The 9,337-nt window shown below is 31.8% G+C and overlaps 1 long non-coding RNA gene across 4 annotated transcripts; it reads right to left on the reverse strand.

Annotated features, from left to right (window-relative positions):
* Positions 1-433: 433 nt before the first annotated feature.
* On the reverse strand, positions 434-6,050 carry LOC122280695. 4 transcript variants are annotated; one of them, XR_006230006.1, is made up of 4 exons: positions 5,567-6,050; positions 4,858-5,450; positions 3,720-3,853; positions 434-2,025 (listed from the first exon to the last, which is right to left on the reverse strand). It is a non-coding gene; the product is annotated as an uncharacterized LOC122280695 (long non-coding RNA). The 4 variants fall into 4 exon arrangements; XR_006230005.1 differs by having other exon boundaries at positions 434-3,853; XR_006230004.1 differs by lacking the exons at positions 434-2,025; positions 3,720-3,853 and having other exon boundaries at positions 3,875-5,105; positions 5,354-5,450.
* Between the last annotated feature and the right edge of the window lie 3,287 nt (positions 6,051-9,337).

The following is a 9,337-nucleotide window of genomic DNA, read 5'->3' on the forward strand; positions in this document are numbered from 1 at the left end:
AAAAGACAATATGGCCCATATATACTTGTAGTTTAGTAGGGTAAACCACTAATAATTATAATAGTAGAGAATGTGAATAACAATACAAATATTTTACAATACTTATTTTAATTTTTTTTAAAAATAGATTAAAGCAATAAATAGTATATCAAACCTGTAATTTTATAACATCTTCGAGATAACTTCATCTCACAACCTGTCATCACAAAATCTTTTGCAAACATTAAGAATAAATTAACAAAAATAATATAATACAAAAAAATATTACTAACAACAACAATATAAAAACAAAAAATGAATTAAAAATGAATAAGGTTTCTCTAACAAATAAAAACAATGCTCAAATATGTCAGACATTGAAAAAATCATTTTTACATTAATCCAGCTTCATTGTAATCTTATAAACTACAATTTTTATTTTTTTATTTTTTTACTAAAAAGTTCCATTTACAGGGGCATTATAATGAAAATGATGAAACTAATGAGGATAGTCTCGATAATAATGATATGAGATGATAGATTATGGATAATGATGTAACGAGATGGATCATGATGGTTATGAAGATGAGGATGTGATGAGATCATGATGATATGAAAAGGTGATGAGATGATGATGAGTATGGAAAATGATGGAACGAGATGGATCGTAATGGTTATGAAGATGAGGATGTGATGATATCATAATGATATATGAAAAGATTATGAGATGATAATGATATGAAAAGTTGATGAGATGATAAATGATGAGTATGGATAAATGATGGAATGAGATGAATCGCAATGGTTTGGGAGATAAGGATGTGATGAAATCATGATGATATGAAAACATTATGAGATGATAAATGATATGAAAAGATGATGAGTATGGAACATGGTGGTTATGAAGATGAGGATGTGATGCAAATGACGATGAGATTGTGATAATGATAACAATGATAATGAGATGATGAAGGCACTAGGAAGAGGAAGGGAAGGTAGGGAGGGGAGGAGGTGGAAGTGGAGGAGGAAGAGGAGCTGCAAGAAGTAGTGGAGGGGGGAGGAGGCAAGACGATGAGATATAGGCAAAGTGAGTTTGGGTGACATGAGACCTAATCCTACTACACAATGGAGAGATGATCCCTTAGTTTACTCGCAAGAGGATAGAAGAAGCCCCCTATGCCCTTTTCATCTCACTACTTTTTGTGTAAGAATAAAAGTCAAATAAATTTGTACCATGCTTATGATATATAAAGGGGAAGGTATTTGCACTTTGTCACATGCTTCCATTCTAAAAAGGAAGAGAGAACACAGTCAATGTATACTCGTGGTTAATAGAGTAAACCACCAATAATGACTACAATAAAGAGAATGCTAATAATATAAGTAATATACAATGAAGCAACTTTAATCCTAAAGGTTAAGCAAATTCTGGTAAAGTAATAAAAGCCATTTTTCAAGAACAGCACAAATGCAATAGAAGAAACATGAACAAAGTAATTTTGCAATATCTCATATTGAGAATGAATATAATGTGCATTCAAGTCTCCCCTAACTTCACATGCAATTAGAAGACATATATCACATAACAAACAGAGAGAAAATGAATAGCAGTATTCAATTAGTAGAGACCTAATCTAAAGATAACCATACTTTTATTTTGGTATGCTAAGAAAGGCATCATTATAAATTTGGCTCTAGGAAGATTTTATCGGAATTTTCATTGTTTCAATATCATTTTGACAGAGAGAGTGTGAGAGTTTTTATGTCCAGTAAACTCGCTAAGATTACATTTAAGAAAAGAAATTATAAAGCTTAGCAATAACATATAAGTGGATTTTAATAAACAGCATATATACTTGAGTTTTTACCACAAAAAGATTAGTCATATAAAGCACATACGGAACCATCAAATAGCAGAGCATGAACAAATTAATTAAAATGCTATTACCCCCATATTTAGCTAATGCTTTGCCAAAATCACTGTTCCTTCATTTTGCTGTCCAAAATCAAGTGTGGCAAATAGGTGCTAGAAGGATGTAGAAATCCCTAATATTGCATGAAAAATATATATGTAAATAGAGTTAATCTCATATATCATTGTAAAAAAAACACTGACACCCACAAAGGCACACGTGCACAGGGTTTTAAAACCCACCTTCTATCTCCTAAAAAAAGAATTAATATACTTACATGCCCACACTCTCCACTCTCAATGATGACAAAAAGTTCTTTTTGATATTTATTTTCCTTACAATGATGGCAACAGACATATTCCAAAACACAACACCTAGTTGCATCTTAATGTGGCTGCAAGCAATCCAAAGTTCCTTAAGAAATGGATTAACATAGTCGGATCCAAGAGACATTAGTGATAGTTATCAGGGAAGACGTTAGGCAATTATGATAACAAAATGAGGCAACTAAAGTGTGCTTGGAATAATTCAAATGATCTTCCCCTAAAGAATATTAGCTTGGCAATAACATATAATTTGTACTTCTAAATTGAACTTTAGGAAATATCACTGAAAGAAAATGAACTAAAGTAAGATGAACAGATGAACAATATTACTAGTAACTCTATAAAGCACTAGAAAAGATCATTGAAAAAATCACACACACAAGCATCATAACAAAGCCTTTATTCTCAGTAATCTAACATAAGTCTTGGTTAAAGTTATAGTTTTCAAGCATTGGTTCATGCAAATTCTAAGTAACATGAGTTGGAATAATATCCAAACCTATAGTCATTGCTCTCCTAGTAATCTAACTCCCTAGTACTGCAGGGACAAGCCTCTAACAATGTGTTCATGATAAATCCACATGTAAACAAATTGGTAAAAAGATTAAATACAATGCTTAAACAAAGCATTCAGCTTTTGATAGTGATAAAAGTTCGATTCTCCAGCATACCAAACCATTCACAGTGATTTCATACAGCTATAATTAACTTTGTCGTCCATTCAAACATTCATCCAAGTTTCAGCATTTAACTGATACCCCTAAATTCATAGGAAACATGGATCTTAGAATTGAACAGGATCTTAGAATTGAACAGGATCATCCAAGTTACTCCATATAGTAGAAATATGAAGTAGGCAAAAAAAAATAAAGATATTTGTAATGTCTCATTTTTATTCTTTTTTGTTTTAGCTTGTATTTAGGTGTATTCACTTGTATACTTCATGTATACTTGGGTTATGCCTATTTACTTGGAATAAAATCTCTTATTACCTATAAAAAAATAAAAATAAAAATTTCCTTTCTTCACATGACCGTAAAAGATTATATAACTCAAGGTAGAAAGATGAACTGATGAATAATATAACTAGTAGCTCTACATATCAGTAGGAAGGTTCATTGCCAAAGTCACAACGCACTCACACATCATAACAAAGCCTTGCTCTCAGTAGTTTGCCATAAGTTTTGGTTACGTTTATAGATTTCCAAGTTTTGGTTCATGCAAAGTCTGAGGAATATAAGTTTAAATAGTATTCAAACTCAAAAGCTTTTGCTCTCGGTAGTTTAATTCCCAAGTACTGCAGGTATAATAGCAAACACCTCATCTTGACAATAAACAAAAAAACTTATCTTGAATAGATAAGAACATGTTGTGTTCAATGAGACAAAAATAACAACAAAGCTTAATCATTCAGGAGAAAATTAAGTACCACCTATGTGAAAACTAGGGTCCATCTATTTAATCTTCTATAAATATATAGTCTTGTTTTTTAAACAATTACCTTAATATTGGAAGACTGGATTTCCTTTCTTGGTTTAGAAGTCCTAAACTTAGGACCTTAACTCATCTCCGTTCAGTATCTAGTACAGCTTCGTCAACCAAGGATCTCTTAGACTGTGAAACATGTACAAAAAACTTAAAAATAAAAGAGTCAGATGAAAAGGAAAAAAAAAAAAAAGTAGCTGAATCAAAATGAATATGAACAAAAAAAAAAAAAAAAAAAAAACATAGAAGCATTGATTATGCAATTCTTTGATTATATCTAGGTTCCACTCAAGACTGCAATTTGCAGTTTCTGAAGGTGATTCTCTAAAAAACAAAAGAAAATTTTAATTTTTAACTAATAAAAAAACATAAAGAGATAGAGAGAGAGAACAATCCGTCATGCATCAACCCAAACAAGAAATAGGTTGAAAAAATCCTTAATAGTGTCATCTCCATGTAAATGAAACATGAAAACTTTTTTGTTTAAACAAGAAAAGCAATAAAGAAACAACCCTTTTACCTCAAAAACAAACAAAAAAGAACTAGCTAGATATATTCCATGACAGAGAATCACCAAACATGAAACAAATTCTGATAATTGGTTCTTAAGATTTTTTTAAAATTCCTATAAAAAGTCATAGCAGTACAATCAGGAATGACATCATTTACAACATTCTAGTACATAACGGCCCTATATGTAAAATGATAATCCCATCAATACGAGGCAAACAGGTGGCACAACATAGCTTAAGGATTGCTGAACTCTGCAGGCAATATATTGGTTAACTACCACATTTTCAACATCAACTTTTCTATTAATCTAGAACAAAGCAAATATTCTGATAAAATAGCTTGAGTTGAACGAATAAGGAAGTCTTAAGTAATTGAAATATGTAGTCACCATAAAATCACTACTACCATATGGAAAATAACTTGCCAAATGAGACAAAAATGACTGTTGCAAAGATGATTACCAATTGGAGTCTCAAGCATGCATGAATCAATTTTCACCAAACTGATTGGGGGGAAAGAAAAAATTGAAACAATGGTTGCTTTCATTTCACATACGAATATAGAGGTTGCGGGGTTGGCTTAGGAAAGGAACTATGGCAAATTATTGATGCCAAAATAACCCTCCTATTACTTTCACTTACAACATTGTACGCAATTTCAGTAACAAGCATGATGGAAGCCACCGAAACATGATTGTTTCACACTCTAAACCGGATAACCAACAGTGGCCAAATCATGCACATGATGTTCAATAATCTCGATGTGCGTCCCACTGCATGACCTGGTAGGATCACAAAAAAACTTTCAAAATCGTATGGACTCAACGGAATTTGTTCTCATTGAAGGATGCGGTTGGGCTGAACATTCTTAGCCAAGAGGATGAGCCAAACTAGGAAAGAATTAGAAGTGGATTTGCATTAGAACCCAAAATAAAAATTACCCCGTGGGGAATTATAAAACATATATGAATCAATTTTCACTAGAAAGATCGGGGGAAAAGAAAAAGTAAAATAATGCAGTCATTGTTTCAGATACGAATTTATTTATAGAGAGAGAAAAAAAGAAAATAAAAAAGAAAACTAAAGAAACATTGCAAATTGTTAATGGTAAAAATTTCCACCTATCACCTTCACTTACATATAACCCGCAGAGGCCTTGGAGACCAACAATCGCAGTGGGTTTGCCTTGTCATGAGAAATCTTTTAGGTCTCCTCTGTGCCGGATAGCTGAGGACCTGTGAGATCACAAAGAAACATTTAAATCGTGTAGACTCAACGGAATACGTTCACAAACAAGAGTGTGGGCTGAATACTCTTAACTAAGAGAAAAACCAGACAATAAAAACCTAACTAGCAAAAGAACAAGAAGCATATGCCCAATCCAAAAGGGATAAGGGAAAGCGGCGAGCTTATTGCGAATCTTTAACCCCGCGTAGCCAAAACGAAGGAGAGAAAAAGGCGTGCATATCGTCAATCTTTAATACGAGCAAAAAAATGACTTCGTGCTGGAGTTCATCTAATTTCAAAGATTCTCACGACCTTAGCTCAAACTAGAAATCACTGCTACCATTGAAAACTATCGAGAGGCAATGTTTAGCACCAGAAGTACATCGATTGAGCAAAATCGAGAAATCGAGGGCAAAGACACAGGTGGAGGAATAAAGAGAAATTTCACCGGAAGGCTCTCTCTCCATTCAAAATCTTTTAAAACCTTCAAATAAAATCTTTCACGTTCAAATTTGAAAATGGGGAGAAAAGAACGGCTACATTCTTTTGCCTTTCCACCGTCTTATAAATGGTGTTTTACCATTGCCGTAGGACTGGAATGCTCTGTGTTTTATTTTTAAAAATATTTTAAATTAGAAACTAAACGACGGAAAGAATGGCCACATCTCTCTTTTTTATTCTTATTTTTGTCTTCTAAATTGATTGAAAAAACCCACATTTGGAAAAATAAAAATAAAAAGATAGAGGTGTTTGGTTTAATTTATTTATTTATTTTTATTTTTAATGAAAATTAAGAAATGTAAAATTGTGGCTTTGTGGATTCAACATCAATCTCTCCTTCTTATTTTGATGGGAATAAATTAGAAGATCGTATATGATCTCCTTCTTATTTTACTGAGCATTAAGATCAACGCAATTCTATATTTTATGGCCATTTCACAAGAAAATTTTATTTGAATTTCTTTTATTGGTAATCTTGTTTCCCGTTTGGTTATACAGATGAGATGAGATGAGATGAGATATTTTAAATAGTAATTAATAAAATATTGTTATAATATAATTTTTGAATATTAATTTTGTATTGAAATTTGAAAAAGTTAGATTGTTTATTATATTTTGTATGAGAATTTAAAAAATGTGTAATGATGAATTAAAATGAGATGAGATGAAATTTTTAATTTTAGTTAACCAAACAAGGCCGAAGAGTAGTTCTACAGTTATTGAGACTTTTGTCCAGTGGATTTATTTAAAAAATAAAAAGAGGAAATCGAAATGTATACTATATTTCCATAAAGTTGGGTTTTTTGTTTGGGGTAGTCTGTTTTGTGCTTCATCCTTTTAAACCCAAAAAGATGGGGGTATCTTCAACCGATTAGGAGGTTGTCGCATCGTCACATACGAATTAGTCGTCTGTTGGAGAAGGTCGGGCTTTATTGTTGAATCCTAGTTGGGATTTTTGACATGTACCGTCTATGTCCGATCTACAAATGTTAGGATTTTTTAGATTTATTTAATTCTTCCTTATTCAATATGTACAGCTTCATTTGGCCATTATATTAGTCCATTAGTTGAGCATATTTTGATGATTAGAAGGTATGCTACAGCGTTTGTGAAGATGTGTGACCTTTATCTGAGCATTGTTTTTAGTCATCAATGGAAATTAGGGGTATTTTCTTGATTGTTCTTAATTTTAGGTGCCTCTTTGCCTCCTTCATGATGACTCGAAATTATGTCTTTAATTTGCTTTACAGTCTCTTGTTTGTCATTAGAGATAACCATGTGTAATGATGTGTCCTTATTCCTTGTGAGTTTTGCCTCGTAGGCGTGAGAATGCTTCTCATTTAATTATCTCGACACTTGTCTCTGGAGGTCAACTTGTGTAATGTGTATTACTTCAGAAATATTTTATTGTTATGTAGATATGTTTTCTTGGAGAGTTATTGAAATTTTTTATTACTAACCAACAACCAACTCCCCCAAAAATTGAAGTATATAAATTATTTATTATCACACCCAAAAGCTCAAATAAATCACAATCATCTTTAATAGTTCCATTTTTGGGGTCCAAGTGAAATTCAACATGAGAAACCAAACCATCAAGTTTTTGTCACAACTAATTTGCTTTCATACATTTATTTGTAATTGGATGATGTTGTTGATCTCACAACTTTTTGAGTAATACTTGATGAATTGAATTATTAGGAGAAGTTAATGCTAATTTGAATTTGTTTGATCATTTGTTAAGAATGTTATATGGTCATTTTAGAGGTTATTCTGGTTGTGGTCTTGGTTATTAAATTTATACACACTTTTCTTAATAACTACAAACATTTCTACACTTTTGCTTAAAAATTTTTTCTCTTGTATATGATTTCTTTCATATAGAAGGTATTATCCTTATTTGAAATGTGCTAGATCTTCGTAGATAATTCGAACGCCGACGGACAATGGATTCCAACTTAGAACCTAGATACACAGCATGAGGCTCCTCAAACCCAAGTACATTGGTGGTGATAGATTCCGACATGGATTATTTTGGTGGTAGATGGATTGCTCCTCCCTTTTTGGTGAAGTATCATTGGTGAAGATGGCATATTTTTTGGTGGAGATGATTATTTTTAGTGCATTTTGTCTTTACAAACATGTAGCTATTGTAAATTTCAAACGTTGTTGTTCCTGAGTATTTCAATGCTTTATTGAACAAGTTTGATTCAATTTTTTTTTCTTTTTTTTTGTGATGAAACTACATTTAAAAATCAATGAAAATTACTTTTCATGTTTCAGTATTCAAGTTTGATCCATATATGTTCTTTTGTTATTTATTAGACTTTCAGAAGATCAACATGTGACTTTTCACTATGCAATATTTTACATCGACAAAAGTTAGCTCTGAAATAGCATCAGAACAATGAGTTTAAAACCATACATGCTCATAGAAGAGAGGGGGCAGGCAGTACGCCAACATGGGTGCCCTCCCCTATTACAAAAATAAGTAAAAAAAAAAAAAATTGAGTAGTTAAAATTCTCTGCCCTCTACTTATTGCATTTGCAAGCAACATAAAATATTGAAAAGAACAACTAATTTTGATGTTAATAGAGAACAAGTTGGGTTACCATACAAATGTAACCTGCAACTATAAAGGCAAGAATTATGTTGTAATTGTAGAGTGAATGCTTTTTTTTTATTTATTTTTATTATTTGACCAAGTGGAAGGAAGTGGAATTATAATGAGCAAGGATTATGCAGGGAGGAGGTCACACAGCTCTGGAGTACACATGCCTAAGGAATTTGCCATGTTCAGAAGGTGGATTTTTCAAGAACCACTATAATCACTCTATTTTGATAACATTTTTAGGGAGTAGAAAATGCTGTATAAGTTTCTAATAAATGAGGTACTTAGTAGTCACAAAACTAATATAATCAAGAAACTTCCAGTAAACCAAAAACAATGTTTTATAACACAAAACAGTAATGCTCCAGTGCAAAATGGATAATTAACATAGATGGATTAACAAAGAATGACATGCTCAATAAGTAAAATTAAAAAGCTGAAAGTTGATATAAAATGAAAACAACTTCATATAAAATCCTAAACAAAGTACCTACGAAATGAAAATTGCATCTTTCTCACATTGTTTTCTCATAATTTTCCAAAATAAAATCCTAAACAAAGTACTCATGTCATTGAAATTACTATAAATAAATTGACACTCTCAAGTTTTCTCTTGTGTCTCTTAGCCTCTATTTTTAGTAGATGTCAAGTTGTTTGGATATTCATTGCTAGTTGCATCTTTTGATGTTAGGTTTTTAATCGATTGATTCTCTTTTTGCCATATGGTGATATTTTCAAGTCTTACCAATTAAAAAAGCCTGCAAGAATGCCTAGTCTGCAAA

Source organism: Carya illinoinensis, chromosome 11 (genome assembly GCF_018687715.1).
Source record: "Carya illinoinensis cultivar Pawnee chromosome 11, C.illinoinensisPawnee_v1, whole genome shotgun sequence".
Lineage (NCBI taxonomy): Eukaryota > Viridiplantae > Streptophyta > Magnoliopsida > Fagales > Juglandaceae > Carya > Carya illinoinensis.